At 33.3% G+C, this 25677-nt stretch overlaps 1 protein-coding gene across 6 annotated transcripts in view; it reads left to right on the top strand.

The window, feature by feature from the left end:
- TRIM24 (tripartite motif containing 24) overlaps window positions 1-25677 on the top strand; it is a 124462-nt gene that overhangs the window by 35296 nt on the left and 63489 nt on the right. The gene's annotated exons all lie outside the window — the stretch shown is intronic.

The raw sequence follows: 25677 nt of genomic DNA on the forward strand, positions 1-25677 counted from the left end.
TGCACACATACATTGTATCTAGGATATACTAGGACATATTCAACATATATAGGACTGCTTGCCATCTAGGGAAGGGGGTGGAGGGTGGGAGGGAAAAATCGGAACAGAAGTGAGTGCAAGGGATAATGTTGTAAAAAAAATTACCCTGGCATGGATTCTGTCAATAAAAAGTTACTATAATAATAATAAAAAAAAAAAGAGAGAAATGCAAGTTCCCTGGTTTCATATTCACAAATGAAACAAAGTAAAAGATTTGAGGTATTGGAAAAGTAAAATTTACAAAATTTGACACAGATTGGATTTTGCTTAGTGAGAGAAAGTGAGGAGTCAGGATGACTCCTGGTTTGGCTGGGTTACTGGGAGGACGGTGATACCCATAACAATAATAATGAAAAGAGATTTTGAGGGAAGCTGGGAGAAGTTGTTTTGGATAGCCTGAGTTTAAAAGCCTGATCCCTATTTCAATTCAGCATAGGTTGATAAAGGGAGGGGAAAAAAGCTACAAAAAACCAAATTGTCTAGAAGGCCACATCCCCCTTACTAGAATTCTTGAAGCAAAAATGAGAGAGCCTATCTGGTAGACATGTTATAAAAAAGATATATATTTTTTTAATTAAAGTTTTTTAGTTTCAAAACATATGCATAATTTTCAACATTCACTTTTGCAAAGCCTGGTGTCCCAAATTTTTTCTTTCCCCTCTCTCCTAAATGGCAAATAATTCAATATGTTAAACACTACAATTCTTAGTTTGTTAGTTTCTAATTTTTAAAGTTTTTTATTTTCAAAACATATGCACGGATAATTTAACAACATTGGCCTTGCCTATATAGCCTTGTGTTTCAAACTTTCTCCTCCTTCCCCTCACCCCCTCCCCTAGATGGCAAGCAATCCAATATATGTTAAATCCAATTTATGCAAACATTTATACAATTCTCTTGTAAGAGAAATCACATCAAAAGAAGAAAGTAAATGAGTAAGAAAAAATGAAAGTGAACAACCACCAAAAGAGTGTGAGAATGCTATGTTGTGATCCACATTCAGATCCTGCAGTTTCTCTCTGGGTGTAGATGGCTCTCTTCATCATAAGATCATTGGAACTGGCCTCAATCATCTTATTGTTGGAAAGAATCCTCTAGAGGATCACAGTCAGTGGGAAAATTCTGGGTAAGGTACAAGACCCTTCAGCCCAGAGGGAACCTGCTCCCTAAGGGCTCTCTGCCTTCTGAGAAGTGGTGTTAACCTGTGTTGTGATTGAAGCAGAGTGATATCAGGTGGTAAACTACATACAATAGCAAGTTTATGGAGTCCTACATGCTCAGAGTTGTTTTTGTTACATTATAAAAAGGGGAAAGTCCTTGAAATAAACAGACTCCATTTTCCCACCATCTTCAGAAGTCCTGCTTTTCATCACTTCTCTACTAGGAAAGTATATTTTAATACTCCAATGTGGGAGCTCTAGAAAGCAGGACACAACAAAGTCCTGTTCCTCAGAATTGATCGTTGTATAATATTGATGGTGTTGTGTACAATGATCTCCTGGTTGTGCTCATTTCATTTAGCATTAGTTCCTGTAAGTCTCTCTAGGCCTTTCTGAAATCATCAGGCTGATCGTTTCTTACAGAACAATAATATTCCATAACATTCATGTACCTTAACTTATTCAGCCATTCTCCAAACTAATGGGCATCCACTTAGTTTCCCAGTTTAATTAAGGGTAATTCTTAAGCTTTGGTTTGGATTAGATCATTTTTGAGGTGCCTTCTAATTCTGAGGTCTTGAAGCCTAGGGTTCCTTGATAGAGCTCTGTGACACCCAAGAGATTTTTCAGTCTTGACTTTGTGAATGTGGGACTAGGGTGTTTGCATTTGTCTGGAAAACTGATTGAACCTACTGTGGCATAGAGAGTGGATGATGAGGCAGCTAGGTAGCACCATGGATACAGCACCAGCCCTGAAGTCAGGAGGACCCGAGTTCAAATATGAGCTCAGATACGAGCTCAGATACCTAACACTCATTTATTTTTTGTTGTTGTTGGCAGTTGGAGTTAAGGTTTTTCTAGAAAGAAGAGGAAATGTTTCTCCTAGAGTTTTACTTCTGGTCTAAGGGTCTATCACCTACTATCTTCATCATTTTTTGCTCCTTTCTATGTCTTGGTTTACAATGAAATACTTCTAAGTCTTAGGAATTTTTATGTCTTTTGATAGAAGAACATTGAAGAAATTGATTAGATGAAGTGAATTGTAGTTAGAGACTGTTAACAGTAATGTGGATGTTCCTATTTTTTTTCCCCTTTAAGACTCTCATCCTTAATTTTATTTGTATACAAGCAGGTTTCATTCTTTAGAAAATTATTTAAAATCTTTCATAGAAATAAGACATCACATTTGCTAGTCCATTTACTTAAGTGTTGCAGTGCTTAATCTTAAAGTACAATTCAAATATTGTAGAAAAAAAAGAATTAAAATGGGAACTGCCTGCCATTTTTGTTCCAGTTGTAAGTTGCTCTAGAAAATTTAATAGAATTGGTGGTATAAGGTTTGAATCCTTATTAGTAAAATTTGTTTTGATCTAGATTCATTTTTTTAGATATAAAAGTGACCTAACTGAATTTTTTTTTAAAAAAAAATTACAATCATGTTTGGCTTGGTAATTGTTTAGTTGTAACAGGAAGAGGAAGTTAATGAATGTGGTCCAAGTTGATAGTATATGAAAGATTATCAATTTGTTTTGTTCAAATAATTGATTACATGTTTTGGTGATGGGTGGGGTGCCATTTCTAGTATCAAGTTATTTAGATTTCATAGTTCCACTTTAGTATACACACAGTATTTACCTCTAAACTAAACTAAAATACTTATAAAGTAAATCTGCAAGTAGGTTATAGGTTACTTTATAAATTAGAATGTAGCTCTTCAGAGATTATAGTTTAACATATTAGGAATCAGGAATCTTAAATGTTTAATCTTCTCAATGCCCATTTAATCCAACCCCTTCCCACTCACTCTGTAAAAGTTATATAAGTAAAGAGTTTACATGGAAGAAGAAACCTAATTAATTGCTTTTTCATATAACTTTAAATTTCAGTTCAAAAAGATCTAAAATCATGCACTCCAACTCATTCTTGGGGCAAAAAGGGAACACAGGAAATTGAAGCCTAAAAGGGTGAGATTACTTTCAAAATGGCCGTATAATTTCTGGTTAAAAGGATATTAGGATTTGAATCTAAATTTATTTGGTCCAAGTACAATGCAAATAAACACTTGCTGAAAACAAATTTTTATTTTTAAGAAGGAATCCCTGTCAATAGTATTGGCTGACCATATATTTAGCTATGTTAGAACTGCTTGTTTTATATTTGTTTGTTTTTTGGCATTTCCTTACCCTTCTCCAAACTGAGGAATTATTTCCTGGAGGACATTTATTGAAATAACATAGTATTTTAGGGAAATGGCAGCACAGTTCTTTTTGTTTTATTGCCATCATATATTGAAAATTCTTGACCTTTTCCCCTCTTTATATCTTTTAAAAAAAAAAATATTTGATTAAAAATCTGACATTTAACATTAACCCTAACATTAGTTAAGCTTGCCTTTCATTCATTTAGTTTTTAAACGTATAAAGTGTCCACACTTTTTCATTTGTTTCCTTGATCTTCATAAAATTTCTTTTGTTCCAGCTCATTACCTTCCTTATGACTTTTTTCTTCCTTCTCCTTTTCTTTTTGTTCTTTAGATTTAAGAATGTGTGAGCATTCCTTTAGTCCTTTGTTTAGTTCTCCACTCCAGAATATTGCTGATTCTCTATTCAGAAAACTATACTGAGTGATCCTTTATAAAGACTATTAATTTCTCATTTCTGCCCTTTGAGAATAACTTCTTAAGAGAAATGTAAAAAAAAGTGCTTCTGTCAGTTAATGTTGTTTCTTATTCAATAACTAAATTTCTTTTGCCTTTTCCCACAGTAAAAATCCTAATACATAAAAATTAAGAGATTCTTAATTGACTGTCTATGATCTGGATCATTAGAGCATTAGAAAGGAATCTCAGATTATTTAGCCTGAGATATTTAGTCCATCCAGCCACTGCTTTTAAAGACTTAGGAAACAATTCCTGTCTCATGATTTCACTTTGGGACCATTCTTAATTTGGACTTGTTGGAATCCTTACAAAGTGTTAAGTCATTACAAAGTCATTACAATTGATAGAGACAATAATTATCTAATTTAGCATGGTTCAGTATGATTGATCTCATCCAACAAGCAGATGTTATGGGCCAGAACTTGAAACAAGGTACTAAGTGGAATTGATAGAAGCAATGCTGGTGTGCTTGGGTTTGCACCTTTAAGAGTTTACACATTAGAGGTCACACATTAGCACACATTGGCATTCACAAGTACAGGAGATACACAAAGTTAGCTTTGTAATTTTGTAAATTCACACCTCCCATAATCCCACTCCCAGAGGGAGTAGGAGTCAACTTTTGAGAGAGCATAAAAACAGCTGAGCTCAGTCAGCAGAGTCGGTTGAAAAGATTCAGAATGGAGGAGCATCAGTTCAGAAGAAGCCAGGAGTCCGAGTTGAGCTACAGCCAGAAGTCACTTTGGAAGATTGACAGATTGAGAGTTCAGTTCAGGAGATTGAGAAACTAATCTGCCATCGGGCAGAACCAAGACTCAGAGAGAGACTGAGGCTAGCAACAAGAGGAACCAAAGAGAAGCTAACTGGACCCAAGGAAAGAGACAAGACTTGGAAGGAGAAAATAAACGTTTGGATTTTATCAGCTGGCTGTATTTGAAGTGATTATTATTCTGAACCGAAACTAAGGCTGCCTCCAGAAAACCTCCCCTGAGAAGCCTGCTCCCAGAGAGAACCATCATATATAAAAGAAGAGAACACCACGGGACCATTATTTTTCCTTTTTGAATAGTATTTTTTTCCCATATTTCATTTAAAGACATTTCTTAACATTTATTTTTTTAAAAATTGTAAATTTTCTTCCTCACCATAAGATGGCAAGCAATTTTGACATAGGTTATGCTTGCATCCTATAAAATATTTTCATCTTGAAAGAATAAACAGACCAAAAAATTGCAAAAAGTAAAAATGAAAATAGTATGCATTAATCTGCATTCAAATTCCATCAGTTCTCTTTTGATGTAGATAGTCTTTTCCATCGGGAGTCCTTTCAGAATTGTCTTGTAGTGCTGAGAAGAGCTAAGTTCTTAGATGATCACGGCACACTGTTGCTGTTACTGGGTAGTGTTCTCTTGGTTCTGTTAACTTCATTTTGTCATCAGTTCATGTTAGTCTTGTTCTAGAGGGTTTGGTTTTTTTTTTTTTTTTTTTTTTTTGTGAAATCAGCCTGCTCGTCATTTCTTACGGCACAGTAGTATTCCATTACATTAAAATACAACTTTGTTCAGCCATTCCTCATTTGAAGAACACCCCCTCAATTTCCAATTCTTGTCCACCACAGAAACAAACAAACAAATAAATAAAGCTCTTTATTAGGAAGCTATTTCTTATATGGAACTGAAATCTGTCAAACTTCTATCCATTGTTTATGTCACATCTGTATTTTGGGGTTAAGTGGAACTTTCATGTGGTCACCTTTGAAATAATTAAAAGTCCTGTCGTACTCTTAAATCTTACCAGGTGAAATAACTTGAGTTCCTTCTATTTTCATGTTATTGGTCTACAATTTATTCACCTTTTAGTGTCCTCCTATTTGTTAACTTGTCAACAAATTTCCCAAAATGTTTCCTAAAAGTGTTTAATTTTCAAAGTGTGGTGTAGTTTAGTACTGGGATTTGATTTTTATAAATTAGGGCTAGGTTTTTTGTGGGGTTTTTTTTGTTGTTGTTGACTGTGTCACATTCCTTACTTATTGGCTTCATATTAATAATTTTTTTTCATATTTCCCAGCAACTGTACTCGTGCAGTTAGCATTTTACATATTTATCTCTAAATTTTATTTTATTGGATTTGTCTAATTCTAATGTATTAATTTTATTTTGGATTCTCTCTATGATGCAGAGTGTTTGCTATTCCACATAATATTAGTAATAAGTTGAATAAGACCAAGAACAGATTCCTAGCATACTTTACTAGAAATCTCTCAGTTAACATCTTTTAGTAACTACTTTTTAGTTGTACCCTTTTAATAGATTTTGGCTCCATCTAACTTTAGTATTTTGTAGTCTTCTTGCATCTTGTCTACAAAAAAATCTGTTCAGTGATTGCCTCCCTGAAGGCAAGAAGAGGCACATCTAGCTAATATACCTGTAATGCTTATTTGACAATTCAATTGAACAAGTATTTGTTGAACATCTACTACATTTGAAGGGGTATAGTTAGGGAGTTTAAAGGGAAGAAGGAAGAGAGCAGGCAGTCCTGCTCTAAAAGAACTGCTTACATCATCCTGAGGTAATGAGGTGAGTAAGTCTAAAATAATTTTAGGAAGGAGAGAACATGAACTACTCTGAAATAAGTTTCTAATAAGAGGTGGAGTCTAGACTATATCTTGATTGAAATTAACTAAGGATTTTAAAAGATGGAAGTAAAGAGGAAACATCTCTGGGATGGAGAATTAAGTAAAATCATGCAGGTGGGAAGTAGAATACTTTGTTAAGAAAACAAAGGAGGGTATTTTGATTGAAAAGTGAAGGAAAGTTTAAAAATAAGTTTAGATAAACATGTATATTTCATTCCTGTAGAATGAAACTTCTAAAGTTTATCTTAGCACATCCTCTAAGTTTCTCTATAGAGATCATGTAGGTTGGATCCAGGTTGTGAAGGCTTTAAATGTAAAGCTGGGAAATTTGTATTTATCTGGGAGACAGTAGGGAGCTACTGAAAAACATGCTGTAGGAAGATTATTTCTGCAACTGTGTGGAAAATTCAAGGAGGGACCTGAGAGAACAGTAACAGGCTAGCTACTGCAATAATCCCAACAAAGAATAATTGAAATTCTGAACTATAATAGTAGCAGTATAGTATAGGACTGTGCACAGTTCTGTCAAAATAAGAATGTTAGTCTAGCATTATTGTTTGTCTCGGAAGCCTTTTAAAAATTCCAGCATTTTCCCAGGACATTTCAGAAAATCTTTTTTTCCTCTTTTTGAGAGAGGTGTGGTGGTAAGATTCACCATCACCAGTTCAAAACAAGTTTTGTTTTTTGTTTTTTGTTTTTGTTTTTCCTTTCAGTCACTTTCCTTATTCCGTCAGTCCCCATTGGAAAAACATCTTGAGTCTTATTATTTTTCTGTCTTGACACTAATTTGTATAGGAGTGGGGACTCTTATTCTAAAGTTTTCTTCCATCTTTTATGTGTCTTTTGTTTTTTAATAAACAAAATTTTATTTTCTCCTCTTTGGGGGGGGGGAAGTTATGTCTTCTAAAAGTTGAAGTTTTTATTAAAGGGTTGTTTGTACATCCACATCCCTTTCCTTTTTTTTTTTTTTTTTTTTTAAATTAAAGCCTTTTATTTTCAAAACATATTATACATGGATAATTTTAAACATTCACCCTTGCAAAACCTGGTGTTTGAAATTGTAGATGGGAAGTAATCCAATATGTGTTAATAAACATGTGCAATTCTTCTATACATAATAAATCGATTATCATGCTGCACAAGAAAAATCAGATGAAAAGAAAAAAAATGGGAAAGAAAACAAAAGTAAGCAAACAAAAAAAAAAAAAGTGAAAAAACAATGTTGTGATCCACATTCAGTTCCAGTGTTGTCCTCTCTGGATGCAGATGGCTCTCTTCATTAGAAGGTCATTGGAATTGGTCTAAATCATTTCATTGTACTTTTTTCATTAATTCCCTTGAAATTCTTGGTCTTTTGTTCTTCCATATGAACTTTATTATTCTTACTCTGTAAAATAATTTCTTGGGAGTTTGAGTGGCATGGCACTGGATAAATAGATTTAGATCTTATTATTATTTTATTATATTAGCTTGGGCCTACTCTTGAGTACTTGTTATTTTTCCATTTGCACATCCCTTTCTTTATATAACTTCTTTATTCCTTTCCAGAATTGTTTCTCCTTAGGAATTGTATTATCAGAAAATGGTTCTTCTCTTTCTGTCTTCTCCAATTGCTTAGAAAATTCTTTCTAAATATGAGTTAAGATTTTTTATCTGGTAACCTTTAAACTGTGGCCTTAATGTAATAATGGGTTTTATTCTTAATATTGAAAGTAGAGACTGTATCATTTTAAAACCAGATAAGGAATTTATGCCCTATTCTTTCCATCCAATATCTTTTGGTGTGTTTCCTATTACTTAATGAAACATTTGTGTGTGGATTTAGACTGCAAACAGTTTTTAATATTAATAATATTTTATATCACTATATGGCTTATTACATACTTGATAGTTTGTTTATTCTAATCTTGTAAACAGTACCCCTGATTCTCATAAATACATTCTCTATAGACATCCTTTAATATCAACCTCTGTGACTTTGCAACTTTTATCATGCTGAGCTTTTAGGATCTTTACTAGTTTTTGCTTTTGATTTCTAGCCAGAATATTTCCTTGGCATTTCTTATTTTTGTTAATACCACCAATATTTTAGTTTAAACAGTAATACATATATTATTGTGAATAATACATCTTATGTTATTGACTCTCCATAGTTAAATTTATTACATTAGCTATCAAGTGATTCTCACAGTGATCCTCTAGACAAGTAGAATCAGAATTGAGCCAATACACTGTCCATAAGGATCCTTTCATGTTGCTTGCTGATTTAAACTAAATATTAGCATTCACTGTCTTTTATAAATTTTATTATTATTATTATTTATTATTATTTTGTTAAATATTTCCCATTTACATTTGGCTGACACACATCACTTGCTCTGGAAGTCTTGGTGTTTGGTTGTTTTCTTTTCTAAAAGTGGTTTCTTGTAACTTAGATGAAGCTCCTTATTGGCCCCTTGTTTACTAACTTGAGCTCTTTTACCTTTTAAATGTTTTACTCTTACTTATATGGCTTGAATGTCATTTTCTTCTTAAAAAGATTCAAATTGGAAGATTTCATTCTATTTAAGTTCAGAAAATAAGTGCCTGGAAGATTTCCAAAGACAACTGTGATTGGAATTCGCTCCCTCTTCCAACTAGGTAGCAGTCTTTAGGGAATAAGATACAAAAGTCATTCTTTTATTTTGAGTTTTGTCATCTTCATTAGTGTAAATATAGTATAGGAATAGTATATTCAAATACAAGTATAGTAAGGAAGTAAATTTCACTGGGGCCCCAGGGATGCAAATTGAATAAATATGAAAGGATACTATAGTTTCAAGATATTGGTTCTCTTTTGACACTTCCCCCAAGTTCATGAATATACATTTGCATAATAATAATAATAATACTGTCTTCATTTCATTACCCTATTCCCTTCTCTGTCTAGTGGGTGCCAGCACCAGGTTTCCAAGTTATTTCTGTTTACAATATAATGCTATCCATTTTTAAGGTTTGTTTTTTTTTTTTTTTTTACAGAAGGCATATTGATATAGTCTTTGTTTTCACTAATTTCAGCCTTTCCACATACTTTATGCAGCTCCTGCTGTTGGGAATTTGTAAAAATGCTTTCCCAACTCTCCTCATTTTAACTTTTTTCTCCTCGGTTTTCTGTTTTATTTGTAATAGCACATGATAATTTTTTCTCCCTTCTTTCAAGTGTGATTGTCATTTTGGCTTAAAAAAATAGTATTGTTACTTATATTCTCACTTTGACCTGTATAGACTATTTATTCACAGTTTAATAGCTTCCTTTGGATTTCATATCATTATGATAATCTGTATGCTATTGGCTGTTTTATGTCAGAAGCTATTTCAAGGCTAGTTCACCCTTCATTAAATTGTTACAGATTTTTAAATAGTTGTAGTGGGATTGTTGTTGTGGGAACTTTTCCTTTTTTAAACAAAATGAATTTTGTTAAGAGGCAGTTTGGGGGCAAATTCCAGTCCTCTATGGAACACTTCTTAGACATCTCTGACAGAGTATGCAGTATTTCTTATCCTTAGTCCACCACTATTGGAGGAATGTTTTGTCCCTGGTAACTAGGATTGATGTTTAAATTTAATCTGATATGTTTTAGCATTGTTTAATTTATATTAGTCACTGAATAAATGTTTTTCCTGGTTCTGCATTTTTTGCATTACTTCAGTTATCTGTCTCCGACTTCACCATTTCTTATAAATGGGAGTAATGCTCTTAGAATTGTTACTGCCTAATCAATAGACACTCATTAGTGGCTTTTTTTTTTATTATTGTTTGTTTTGCTTTTGCTATTAAATAGCATTGGGGGAGGGAATTTAGATATGTGTGTGTATAGATAGATATAGATAGATAATGTGTGTGTGTATATAGATAGATAATGTGTGTGTGTATATGTATATATACGTTTATATGTGTGTGTATTTTTTTAGGAGCATTTGTCATTGGTATTCTTGGAATATATATCTATTGAAATTTCCAGATTAAAAACTAGGAAAATTCTAGTGACATAATTCTCAATTTTCTCAAAATGTTGGTACAACTCAATAAAAATATTTTGTGAGCCTGATTGCACCACAGTACCTCCTATATCTACTATTTCTATTTGTATATATTACTCAGAATTTTAATTTGCATTTTTCCTGTTAGCCTTTTGGAACTTTTTTAGTATAGATAGTGATAGGTCATTTGTTATTATGAAAAATGTTTGTCCTTTAAAAAGTTTTTTTTAAGTAGTTGTTCCATTCCATGACTCTTTTCTATATTAGACAATTTTCTTTTAATTACCTGACTATTTACTCATATAGTGGATCCAGCAAAATAAAACCTACCAAAATGGCACTGGCCATGTCCAAAAATCCATGTTACTGCATTTTCAGTTCAATACCTTTCTAGTAGGAGACAAAAATGGTGTTTCTTTTTTCCAGAATGACTAGACCAAATTCAAACAGACTCTACCAAGTGTTTTCCCATACTCACCAATATTTGTTATTTTCTTCTTTTGTCAATTTTACCAGTCTGACACTTGTGAAGTAAAAAAAAAATGACACTTGTGAAGTAAAAAAAAAAAAACTGAAGAAAAATAATTTGTTAATATTGTTATAGGAACTACTGTAGTTCCTACTAATTTCATTGACCCTTCAGGTAATCCTGAGTGCTTGGTTTTTAGGTTCCCCAATGATTTGGATTTTGACTTGACCCAAATTTTATTAAATATTTATATTACCTGCTGATATATATGATGTACATCTTTAAACTACTTGGAAAACTGCTTAATTGTTTATATGCAGGCCAACAACAACAAACGGCTGCTTGTTTTTATTATGCACTTCTTTTGAGTTCTATGTAGAATGAAACTTTGACTTTCAAAGAAAGCCACATCATCTGCCACTTTTTTCTCTTCCAAATTGCTTTAAAATATTTTTCTCTTCAGATTTTGGGTTTTGTTGTTGACTAGCACTTAAAAGTTGTTTTTATTTGAAATTTGTTAATTACTGGTATTTAAAGTATTTCTTTCATGTATTATTGATAATTTGGATATCTTCTTCTGAAAATTGCCCCTTCCTAAATCTTTGACAATGGTTTCTTCTATTAGAAGATTTTAGAAGCTGTCAGTTTGAATTGGTTCCTTATATCTTGGAAAAATGAATCCATTAATCAAAGAATATAGTCAGAATTTTTTCCCAGCATTTAAATTTTATGTAATTGAAATTGCTCATTATTTTCTTCACTTGCTGCTCTAGTTTACATTTGAAATGCCGTGATGAAAATAATTGTGATAATGGACACTTTGTTTAAACCTTGACCTTATTGGAAAGGTCTTTTTTCCATTAGATGATCATTCTTGAAGGATCATTGGATTTTGTCAAGCCTTTTCAGCATCTACAGATAATGATTTTTGTATATTTGTATTAAGGATATTAATAGTCTATCATTTTTTTGAAATCTAATTTCTTTAATTTCTTAACTTGCTAATTTCATTAGAATCTATTTTTTAATAGTTTTATTGAATATAATGTTGCATTGTGATGGGCAAATGATATTTAGGATTTCTATTTTTGTAAATTTTCTTTAGTGAAATTTTTATATTGGGATAAGTCATCATTTTTTGTAAAGTATGCCATTCTCATTCAAGAAATGAGAGATCCCTCATCCTTTAATTCAGGTTTTTAATCCTGATCAGAATGGATTTGTTTGTGCAAAAGTTCTTCCTTCTCCTCCCCCCTCCCCCTGCCCAGTTACACGATTTTAAAAATTTGATTTTAAAACTGCATTAGAAATTCTTTTCTTTCTTCCTCCCCATTGAGAAGGCAAACAGTTTGAAACAAGTGATACATGTGTAGTCGTGCAAAATGCATATAATCAAACTCTTATCCATTATGCATTTTGTAATGGTTTCTTTTGATCATGAATTCTTCCTTCATAGATTCAACAGATATATTGTTCCTTGCTCTTTTATTTTTATAGTATCATCTTTTTTGCCTAGATTGTGCCCATTTTGACCTCATCTCCATATGTGATATGGATGTTGCTCTATTACATAGTTTGGACTATAGTTTTTATCCCAGAGGCTGAAGTCTTTGCGTTTATCAAACACTAGACAATTATGGTCATTTACTATTTTATTGTCTTGTGTACCTAATTTAATCCACTCGTCCACCATTCTATTTCTTAGCCCTTGGTAGGTAGTTTTAATAGTTACTGCTTTATGATAGTTTGAAATCTGGTGTTATGTTCATATGGTTCTTGGATTTGTCTTGACAAAGTAGACTCCCAAATATTTATATTGTTTACAGTATATGAGATGCATTTCTCTTTTTATCTCTTGCTGCTGGGCTTTGTTGGTATATATGTTAAAATGCTGATTTATGTGGATTTATTTTATATACTGTGCATTTGCTAAAATTATTAATTACTACCCCTAATTTTCTAATAGGGTCTCTTTTAAGTCTCTCTTAAGTATCTTCTCTTATCTGCAAAGGGTGATGGTTTTGTTTATTCTTTTAATTTCTATAATTTTTTTTTCATTCTCATACTGCTAAAAGGTAATATTTCTGGTGCTATATTAAACAGTACTGTTGCTAATGGGTATCTTTGCCTTTACCCCTGAACTTTACTTTAATAATGCTTGCCCATTTTGGATAGATACAAGGAACATGTTCCCTTTATTCTTATGCTAGCTGGTTTTTTTTTTTTTTTTTTTTTTAATAGTAACTGAGTGCTGTATTTTGTCTGAAGTTTTTTGTTTTTTGTTTTTTGTTTTTTTTTTCCCCCTGCATCCTTTGAGTTAATATGATTTCTTATGTTGAGAGTCATTCCAAGTATAAATCCCACCCGGTCATAGGGTATGATCTTTCTGATATATTGAGGTAATTAACATGTTAGTATTTTATTCAAAATATTTTCATCAACCTTAGGGAAATTAGTCTGTAGTTTTCTGTTTATTTCTTTCTAATTTGGATATAAGCATCATATTTGTGTCATGAAGAATTTGGTAAAACTCCTCATTGCCTATTTTTCCCAGATGCTTTCTATAGTATTATATTATTGTTTTATAAATGTTTAATAGCATTTGCTTGTGAACTTATATGGCCCTGGAGATTTTCTTCTTAGGGAGATCACTGTGAAGACTTGATGAATTTTTATTTCCTCTTGTGTTCGTCTGTACAGTTTGTATTTTTCCAAGTATTTCTCATTTTCCCTCAGATTGATTGATGTGTAATTGGGCAAAGTATTTTTTAGTGATTGCTTCATTCCTCTTCATTGGTTTTCACTGTTTTCATTTTTTTTTGGGGGGGGGGGGGGGGTTGAATGTTTTATTTTGTTTTAATCAAATTAACCAATGATTTATCCATTTACAGGTTTGGGTTTTCTCTCACACTGACCCCAAACCAGCTTCTACTTTTATTTATTAGCTCAATAGTTTTTGTTTTCAATTTTATTAAGATTACCTTTAGTTTTTAGGGTTTCTAATTTGGTGTTTAATTGGGGATTTTTAATTTGATGTTTTACTTATCTGTCTGCATCATTTAAATTTGGATATGTTGTCTGTCATTCTCCTTATTGGAATTATTATTTCTATAATTGTTTTTTAACCTACTTATTCTGTAGATTAGCATATTTAGTTTCCAATTACTTTTTAGTCTCTTTTCTAATATTAATTGTAATTATTTATAATTAACATTAATAATTCTAATAATAAATAGTAAATAAATTCTAATTTTTATTGTGATGTCTTCTGAAAATGATACATTTCTGCCTTTCTACATTTGATTTTGAGGTTTTTATAAGCCTTAATAGATGATGTGAGTGTGAGAAAGAGAGAGAGAGAGAGAGTGTGTGTGTGTGTGTGTGTGTGTGTGTGTGTGTGTGTGTGTGTGTGTGTAGGTGCCATATATTGCCCTTATTTCACCATTCAATTTACTCCAGGAGTTTTGTTATATCTAGCTTTTAAAAATTTTTTACCTCCTTAATATTTTGGTTGGATTTATCAAATTCTAAAGCTACTCACTAATAGTTGTGCTTTTCCATTTCTTCCTATGATTCATGTAACTTTTCATTTAAGCATGTGGATATTGTAGCACTTACTAGTATTTACTTCTCTGTACATTTCAGCAGGATGTAGTTTTCTTATCTTTTTAAATGAGATCTATTTTTCCTTTTGTGAGATTATGATTGCTGCTCCTGCTTCTTTATTTCAGCTGAAGTATAGTCAAATCTGCTTCGCCCCTTAACCTTTCACTCTGAGGGTTTCTCTCTTACATAGTTTTATTCACTGACTAGGCATTGCCCTGTGCCATTCAAACTGAGACGAGTTAAAGGCCAAAAACCTTAGCTTAATAAAACCAGGGTCTCCCATTGCATCTAGTGCCATCTCCCATCTGTCCTTTCACTATTATGTATTTGAGAACATAAATAACATGAATATTTAATAATGTAATTTAATAATAAAGAATAATAGAAAACTTTTCTATAATACTTAATCTCTTATGTACATCTTGGATTAAAAGTATATAGAAAAGAAAAAGAAAAAAAAAAGTATATAGAAAGTGATCTATATATCTATATCTTGCCACTGGACCCAGGTGGGGAGGACTTGAGACTGGTGACTGCAGTCTCCCCCCCACCTTCAGTTCAATTCACTTATATGTCATGGCGTCAGTCCAAAGAACAAACAACAATCTTTCTGCTTCAAGTGTGCTTCTTGTAAAGGATAGATTGTAGGATTCTATCTAGAGTTTTTGATCCTCCCCATTATGTGCTTCCATTTTATGGGAGAGTTTATCCCGTTCACATTGTTATAATTATCTCTTCTCCCTCCTTCCCCCCCAACTTTTTTTTTTTAATATAAAAATTTTTTCTCATCTCCCCCCCTCTTTCATATAGGATAAGATTTCAGAAAAAAACAAATTGGTGTGCTTTGGTATATATTCGGATGTCATCAGTTCTTTCTCTGGAGGTGGATAGCATTTTTCATCATGAGTCCCTTGGGATTGTCTCAGATCATTGTATTGCTTAGAATAACTTATTCATATTAAATCGTCATATAATATTGCTTTTACTATCCTCACTTTGCGTCAGTTCATATAAGTTTTTCCAGGTTTTTTGAGAGAGCGTCCTACTCACCATTTCTTATAGCACAGTAATATTCCCTTACAGCCATAACACAACTTGATCAGCTATTATCCAATTGATGGGTCTTCCCCTCAATTTAAATTCTTAGCCACCACAAACAGAGCTACTGTAAAATATTTTTGTACTGATAGATCTTTCTGGGTGTTTTTTGTTTTTTGTTTTTTTTTTGCCTCCTTTTTGGCCTCCTCTGATAACAGGTCCAGGAGGGCTGTTATATATACTCAATTGTTTAGCTCTTTGGACAGAGGTATTGGACCATTCTGAAGCTCCATTAGGGATGCTGGATCTTGTGGCATCTCCGAGCAACCCACTCTTTGTCCAGAACACTGCACAACCCACTCTTGTGTAGTCTGGATTGTCTGGGAAGGGTCTTCCTCCCCATGGAGTGCAAGCTGGAGGTGCTAGAAGCATCTCGGGTAGCCAGGGGCTTTGGTTTGGGTTCTACATAAAAAGAACATTAAGAATCGACTTGATTAAATGTTGTAACTATATTTGCTATATTGGTATATATTGCCTATTTTCAGATCATTTGTAATGATCTAGTTTCTTCAAGGATTTGTCTTCTAATTTACTTAGGATTGACTACCAAGAAAGTCTGGTTTTTGAGCAAGGGAATCTTATCTTTTGTTCCTTCGATGTACAAGATATATATCTATGCTGTGGTCAGAGATCAGTTGGATTCCATTCTGGAAAATAATTTCAAGGAGCAAGTTGGGTCTCAGTCAAGGCAGCCTTTTTTTATTTTTTTTTTAATTTTCATTTTTTATTAAAGCTTTTTATTTACAAAACATATGCATGGGTAATTTTTCCAACATTGAATCTTGCAAAACCTTTTGTTCCAAATTTTCCCCTCCTTTTCCCCACCCGCTCAAGGCAGCTTTTAATGTGAACAGCAAGGCAGACTTAATCCCTAAGGGACTGGCAGCAAGCTAGACAAAGGGCCCTAGATTTATAACAGTTTCTGGGCCAGGTGTTAATAGGCTGAATTCATTTTTGCTTAAGCAGTTCATTCAAAGGAATAGCAAAACAAAACGCAGTAGCCTACCCAGCTAGATACAGGGGACTTGGATCATGGTATGTTGTTTCAAAGAACTAGGGTTGTAAACATGGTTAGGTATGCCCTGTGTCCTAAAAAATAGTCTGTTATGGGGCATAGCTTTGCTTCCCTTGCTGCTGGGCACAGTTTCCACAGGACAGGCTGAAAGGCAAGAGTTAAAATCCATCCCATCAATAAGGACATATTCCTTCCTTTTAAATTAGTGGTAATCATCCTTTAGGTGATCAAGAAGTGCATCTCTTTTGGTACTCTTTGACGCTGCTAGTCATGAATAATAGAATGGTGTCAGTTATAACAGACACACATGCCATTATCTACTTCTCATGGAGTCTTCTCACTGAGTGAACAAATGATTCTCTCTGCATCACTGATTATTGGCTGTGACTAGTCACTAGGGTTAGGGAAAATTTTTGCCGTGTCCACTCATTGTTTTTTCTATCCAAAACTTCCACAGGACTCTCTAACTTCCTGATTGTAAGAGTTTAGAAATAATTCCTTTTATGACTTAATAAAATGGGCTATCTTTAAGCCCTAGTTGAGTGTTTTCTAGGATTTAGTATCTTCTGTATTTTAAATTGTATTATAGATAGTATTTAGATCTTTATATCCTTTGACCTTTGACTTGTTATATTAAGAATTCTTTTATATTTGCACCTTTCCAAATAGACTTGTATCTATGTCTCAGTGTCTTCCTGTTTTCATTAGAATTGATGTTTTAAAATTTTGTCCTTTCACTATTATGTATTTGGGAACATGAATAACTAATAATGTAATTTAATAATAAAGAATAATAGAAAACTTTTCTATAATACTTAATCTCTTATGTACATCTTGGATTAAAAGTATATTTTAATTTTATCACAGCTTTTATACCCATTCTTGTCAGATTTATTATCTAATCAGTATTACTCAGAAATTTTTATTTATACTTAATCTGAAATGATAATGAAGTTTTGTTTTTTTGGGTTTTTTTTTTTAAGAGAAGGGTGTTACTCTTGGATCTTAGATGAGATTTAAGAGATCTATCATCTTTGCAGATTCTTAGCATTTTTCTACTTGGGTTGATTTGTTTTTTTAAGATGATTTTCATGGTTCCCAACAATCTTGTTTTCCAAGAAAATATTATTTTTAGAAAAATTCAGGACTTAGCCAACACTAATCAAAAAAAAACCTTGAACATTTCATATACAACATAGAGCAGGAAAAGGAAATGTATACTTGTTTCTTAAGTAAATAAAAAAAATCAACATTTTACTTTCAAAATTGTCTAATTTGTTTCCTTCAGACCTTTTTTTCAGTTCTCCTTCTGTGCAATTTAAAAGTCTCTCTGATCCTCTTCTGCTCCCCCATTGAAATTTATAAATAACTTCAATACAGAGGAGCCTACTCAAGCAAAACTTTATCCACATATTTGCCATGTCTAAATACAAATGTGCATTGGTGGTATGAGTAACATGCTCTAGAGTCATAATTGGTCACTGCATTGATCAAAAAGTTTAGTTTTTATTCTTAATGTAATAAGTAAAAATTTTAACATTTTTTGTAAATAAAACCAAAATTAGTATTATGCATGAAACTAAGTTTTCTACATTAGAATTAATTTTTAAAAGTATATTTTAAAATCAGCTTGTCCTTTTTAAAGCTATCTTTCCTAACCTAGTTTCTGGTCTTCTGTGCTTTTCTATTTTAAAAAAAAGAAACATCAATAACACTTCTTGTGTTAATTCTCTATATTTTTCATATATAAAGGGCCTTAACTTTTTCAATGAAATATGAGGCAAGTTTTCAATTGAAAGAGTAGGGAGACCAAATGATTTGAAGAGCGATGAAAATTGATTAAGGAAGATAAAAGGATTACCATTCCCAGGGAGGCTCCAATTGAGGTTGTGTAACATAAACTGGTGATAGAACCATTAATATGATTTAGTGGTTTTTCTTCCATTTCATTCAGCAACATGGTGAGTGAGGAGGAAAAGCAATTGATAATAAATCTCCCATCAGGAGGGGAGGTTATTGGGAGATTGGGAGATTGACTTGAGGATAAGGAACAGGGTTTGGAGCTACATGGCAGAGACAGATGGCATGACTTCACATTATGACCAATTAAAGGCATTTGAGAGTGTGGATGTGTGGAGCACATATTGGCAAAGAGAAGATCAAGTCTTAAGATTTTTCTATATAATTGTTCTGAAATGGAGGAATACCTGATGATTATTAATAATCAGTAATTTGGGGAGATTAAGATTTCCCCCTTTTTCTTTAATCCTTATTTCAAGAACCCAGTCTCTGAAGGTTGGGCTAACCTGTCAGCATCCAATGTGTTTTGCTCAGGTTTGATTGGGGATAAATTCTTTGATTAGATTGCTCAAGTCTGGGGTTAAGAAGTAAACGACATAATCAAAGTTTAGTTCAACTTTCATTCTCTCATTCATTGTTAACCAGTTGGTTGATTGCCACTCTGGGGAACACCTTTTCTTTGAAGGGCATAAGAAGTGTGAGCCTGCCACTGTGGTGTTATGAAAATGCTGACATTAATAAAATGATTAATTACCCAGAAATTATGTTGAACCTTATTTTTAAACATTGTAATGGGAAATGAGTTGAAGAACTAGAAGATTAGAATATTTGAAAGGTGGGAATGTATTTTGACATCTGCTTTTATAAATATAGGATATTGTAGGAAGAAAAACACTTGAGCCCAGTGACTCAACTTTGAGGAAAATAGCAAAGTGTTTTAGAGGTCAGTAGTCAGTGGACTACCAGAATCATGATTGGATGGTAAATATGGGATGAATGACCCTCGGTGGAGCAATCTTAGCTTTGTGCCCAGCATTTCACTGTTGGTTTCATAGAATTTTAGAATTTACTTCATATTTCTGATATTAAATGATGCTGTTGAGCTTCTCCTCCCCCCCAACGGCATGAAGTAGGATTGTGTGCTTGCTCACAAACTTTTTAAAATAATGTTTTCTGCAATCTTGTCAGACACCTTCCATGAGAATGAAAATAATATCAAGGTCAGCTAGGTACAGACAGTAAATAACTTAGGCTACAAGCCAACACTGACATGGAAAAAAAGTCAGAATATGACTTTGTTCACAGATGATTTTTCATTCAGTAATACGTCTGGAGCTGAACTGCAACATAGTATGGAATGAATTTCTGCTGTTTGTGCTGATTTTGGAATAATAGTTAACATCAAGAAAATACAGATGCTCCCTAGCTAGCCCCCACACCATTCATACATGGAACCATCTGTTAAAATTAATTGAGAAATTTTGAATGGTGTGGGTGAGTTCATTTACCTTGGCAGTATACTTAATGTACATATAAATGATATAAGATGGATGCAGGCATTACCAGAGGTAGTGTTTGGGAGGTTTCAAAGGAAAATGTGGAAGAGATGTCTTAGCTTGCCTCTCAAGGTCAAGGAGCTCTCTTACTGATCTCTCATTGTTGAATGCTTATGAAACCTGGACATTATGTCAGTGCCCTGTCCAGAAACTGAATCGCTTCCATTTGAATTGCCTTGGGAAGATTCTGAAAATCACCTGGTAAAATAAAGTACCAATCACTGAGGGTCCTTTATTGAGTTGAACTGCCAGTTATTCAAACTCTACTGCAGAGAACACAACTTTAATGTGCTGGACATGTTGTTCATAAATGCCTAAAGTACATTTGCCTAAAAGACTTCTTTTATGGAGAACTGAATACAAGGCAAGCATTCTGGAAGTCAGAATTATCATTACACAAGGACACTCAAGGTCTCACTGAAGAACTGTTAATATCATCTGTGAGATATGGGAGACCCTACCGACACAAGATCTAGCATTATGGGCTCTAAGTAAAGCAGAATTGTAGTAGTTCAAAGAGTTGTAGAGACCTCTCCATTCCAAATGTTCATATGGAATACATATGTCCTTTCTGTAAAGGGCCTTCTGAGCTCATGGGATCTAATGATCCACAGGAAGACACACTGGACTTTGACCCCAGCATCTTGAGGTCATTTTGGTACTCTTCAAGACTAAAAACATTATTTTACACTATAAATTGACTGTCTTTTATCACCATTTTTCTGATAACAAAAATGTAGTTGGGAGGTTGTGGAGTGAGGATGCTTACCTTAAAGATATTTCTTGGAGTGGTAAAGGGCCCATCTGGTGGCCTCTTAATACAGAAGATATTGCCTTGGGACCCGTTTCCCTGTAATGCTACTGAGAACCTAAACATATATTCATCTACCCTGCTGGTATCCAGATGTTCATCAGGTCTCTTCCTGGTTGAAGCTTTCCTTCTATCCCTGTTCCTGTTTATATTTTCCTTATACATCTCTCCATCTTAGCTTCTGGATGCTTAAAAGATGCTTGAAAGCTAGAACAAAACTTTTATTTCCCTTCACTTTTGTTATTTTCCCCGATCTTAGTTTATCCGGTCCCCTTGAGTTTGGTGATTGTTACAGCATCTCTTAAGTCTTGACAGCACAGATGATTTCTATTGGCTGTCTCTTATAGATTCAGCTGTGTAACATTAATATAACAAATATGTACATTTACCATCACTGAGAGATTTTTGTAAGATATACCTCCTGGAATTAGTCCCCCTGGTTTCTTTTGCTATTAACAGGTAAGTTTGGTATTCCCAGTTTGGGTAATTAAAACTCAGTGAATAGATTTAATTTCTTCTTAGTGTAATTGAAATCTTATTACTTTAATGTATTTCTATATGTACATAGTATTTTCCCATGAAATATGACACTCTTATTAAAATAATGAATTTATCAACATATTGGCATCAAATACCTTTTAACAGCAGAAACACAACAACCTGGTGTAAGTACTATCTGTTCCTAATTAATGTGAACCATATTTAATATAATATAATTTTGATATCCTCCCAATCTTCATAGAACTTAATATTGAAAAGCAACTCTGAATATTAGTTTGTGCACACAGCAGCTGCTGGGTGTTCTCACTTGTAGAGGTTACTTGCATCAAAACTTGGCAGAGAACCTTTATCTTTATCTTTGTCTTGGCTGTCCTTGCTCATGAAGCTGCTAGAGAAAAAAGCCCTTTCTGGCCTTGTTCCTTCCTAGTTCAGCTTCGAAGAAAGCCATACTAACTTGGTAACCTTATTTCTTTTTGACCTAATTTCAACTCTCTCTGAGGTCATCCAGAATCGATGTCTAACTCTGATCAGTCGTGTGTGTGTGTGTGTGTGTGTGTGTGTGTGTGTGTGTGTGTGTGTGTTTTGTTATTCTTCTCTAAAATTCCCTCTTTTCTGCTGAACTCTTGTAAACCATTTTGAATAGTTATTATTTATTCCCTGAAATCATTCCTATGGATTTGACATGCATGTCTGAACTTAAAAATATTTATAGCTTTATTATAGAGCAGAAGCAACCCCAGAATCCAGTCTTGAAGAAAACTGAGGCCTCATGAAGTTTTAAGTAGCTTGCTTGAGGTCACATGGATAGCCACCATTTGTGGGATCATGTAAACTCGCCTCTCCCAACTCTAGCGACCACTTTTTTCATTGCACTAGCTCCTTTGTTTGGGCATATGGCCTACACTAGGCCCACTTGGGTTATGGCTTACACTAGGTATTCTGCTTTGGAATCAGAACATGGTGGATGATAATGCACCTCTTTCTTTGATCATTCTTTCCTTAAAAAAACAAACAAACAAACAAAAAAACTGGGAATGTCATACTTAGTAATTCTATCCTGGCTTTTGAGCAGAGATAAAAGTTTTTGGAATCACTGTGTCTCTTTTTTAAAATTCATTTTTATTTCATTAGATATTTCCCAAACATTTAAAAAAAAAAAATTGTTCTAAATTTTTTCCTCCCTCCTTGAGAAGGCAACTAATTTGATTTTGATTATACATATGAGGTCATGAAGAATGTTTCCATTTTAGCCATATTGCAAAAGAAAACAGACAAAATAAGTATCCTTTGGTCTTCACTAAGAGTTCATCAGTTGTCATTGTCTCTCTCTGGAGAATATTTTATTATGTATCTTTTGGAATTGTCTTAATCAGAGTAGCTAATTTTTTTTTCTTATAATATTGCTTACATTGTACAGTGTTCTGGTTCTACTCATTTTACTTGATATCAATTCATGTAATCTTCCCAGGTTTTGCTGAGAACCTTCCAGTTCATCATAAAGCATATTTTCATCACAATCCTGTACCACCACTTGTTCATTCCTCACTTAATGGACATCCCCTCTATTTCCAATTCTTTGCCACCCCAGAAAGACGTATTATAAGTATTTCTTTACAAATAAGTTCTTTCCCCTTTTCCTTTGATTTATTGGGGGGGGGGGTACACAACTAGTTGTTGGTATTTCTGGGTTAAAGGGTATTTACAGTTTTATAGCCTTTTTGGAAAAGTTCCATATTGTTTGTTTCAGAGTGGTTGGACTAGTTCAAAACTCCACTAACTTGTGCATTAGCGCACCAATTTTTCCACATCCATTGGAACATTTTTCGTTTTCCTCTTCTGTCATGTTTGTCTTTTTAATGTATTTTTAATCCTGGCTTTTCCTTTTTACACCACTAGTTGGTCTTTTCCATGATTTTACTCTTCATTAAATTAAATGAGCCACATTTTCGCCATTTCCAGTTTGTGAGTAGCAAATGCCTTGTTTTTAGTTCTTTGCTACCACAAAAAGTATTGCTATAAATATTTTGTTGCATATATATATATATATATATATATATATATATATGTCTGAGCTAAGTATGAACATTTAATTATTTTATTTGCCACTGATTTCAAATTGCTCTCCAACATTGGCAATAAGAATTAGTATAGTTGGGAATCGGTTAGTTCTGATTTACAAGTATACTAAAAAACACTGGTGTCCATCTTCCTTCCCACAACTCCACCAGAATCGACTATTGCTACCTTTGTTAATTTGAGAGTGTGAGGCTAAAAATTGGATTGTTTTAATTTTTATTTTTTATTAGTGATTTGTAACATGGCTATTAATAATTTGCTCTTTTGGAAACTCTCTGTATCTTTTGTTCACTTTAAGAATTGAACTGAAGAATAAGAATGGCTTTCAGTTTTCTTATGTGAATAACTAATCTAAGAGAATAATATATCTCATATACTAAGCCTTTTGCTGAGAAATTGGATACAAAGATTTTGACTCACTCCTTACCCCATCCTTTATGTAGCTACTTCCTTTATCGGAGATGCATTGTCTCTCCATCCCTTAATTTGATTAAAAATGCCCTACACAACTGTGAAAGGTGATAGAATCTTCAATATCATGGTCATATTTCCATTTTGAATTTATTGTAAAATATGCCATCAAATGTTAATCTAAATTTCTATACTTTTATGATGTGTGTGTGGGTGTGTGTGTGGGTGTGTGTGTGTGTTTTAAAAAGAGTTCTCAAAACAATTTTGTTTAGATCTACTCTGGTTCTATTTAATCTTTCTCATTCTCCTCTCTTGTTTTGTTCTATTGATATATACTTATATACGCTACAATACTTCTCCATACACCTCTACTTTGAGCTATCTTTTATAATTTAAAAGAGGGAGAAAAGGCAGCTAACCAACCAACATTAGGACCTTACATTATGTGCATTACACATCCATGGTCCCCTATTTTTCCCATTTATAGAAGTACCTATATAATCTATAAACTTCATCCCACTGTAATCTTTTGCCCCCAAGGTCACACAGCTAGGAAGTGTTAAGTGTCTTGAGGCAGGATTTAAACTGGGTTCTCCTGACTTCAGGGCTGGTGCTTTATATGCTGGGGCCCCACCCCCCATTTTAATTTTTTATTTGAAGTTTGGTTCACTGTCACCATCCTTTTTAATTGCTTCCTGTTAATACTTTTTATTTATGCCAACTATCTTTTGTGTTTCTAATCTTTAACCCTTTTACATATCAAAATTGTGCCTAGTTTTTGCCTCTCTGCCATTTTCAAGGAGCAGTGTTTCTTTCTCCTTTGGGCATTATCAGGCCTCTTGTAGACCTACACACCTCGAACAGTTTTCTTTGTACAAAACGATTTTCTTCATATGTAGTGCTGAATATATGCTTGTTGGAGCAGCTTAAGTGGAGTATAGTACTGAGACTCATTTTCCTGAGTTCAAATTTGTTTTCTTTTGTTGTGATTTTTTTTTCCTCCTTTACATGTAAAGACAATTTCTCACACTCATTTTTTAAAATTTTCAAGTTCAGATTTTCCCTCAGATCCTGAACTAGGTTTGTGACCCTGGGCATGTGAAGTGACTTGCAAATCCTGTTTGCCTCAATTTCCTTATTTGTACAATGACCTTGAGAAGGAAATGGCAAATCATTCCAGTGACTTTGCCAAGAAAACCCCAAAGAGAGTCATGAAAACTCATAAAGGAATGAAAAATGAATGAACAACAACAAATATACTTGTTTGCTTCAAATTATTTGCTCACTGGAAAGTTCTCTACAGAAGCTGCTAACGTTTTTGTTGGATTAAAATCCTCCCATTTTAGGTTGTTGAAAACTTCTTTGTTTCAAAGGCAAGGTATAACTAGGTAGCTCCTTAGATAGCCCTGGGCCTAGAGTTAGGAAAACCTGAGTTTCAGGCACAGAACTATCATTATAGGAAAGTCACTAAAGATTTAGTTCAAATAGCACTTCATATAGAAAGTTTTTCCTAATCACCTTAACCAGGTATTGCCATTTTTTCAGATTTTTTAAAAATTATATATATATATATATATATATGGGGTGGGGCAGAAGGGAGGAGATTGTAAGCTTCTTATATGTAGGAGTTAATTTGTGTGTCTCCAGCATCTAATACAGTTTCTGATAAATATTTGATTAATTTGTTAAAGGACCTGTTTAGTTGGGTACAAAATCAAAAAAGTTTTAAATCCTATTATATGTCAGTTACTAGAGATTGATTTCATACCTGTTATAATAGGTCATTTTGCTTTACTCAAGTCACTTCTCAATAGTCTTATG

Source organism: Sarcophilus harrisii, chromosome 5 (assembly GCF_902635505.1).
Source record: "Sarcophilus harrisii chromosome 5, mSarHar1.11, whole genome shotgun sequence".
Lineage (NCBI taxonomy): Eukaryota > Metazoa > Chordata > Mammalia > Dasyuromorphia > Dasyuridae > Sarcophilus > Sarcophilus harrisii.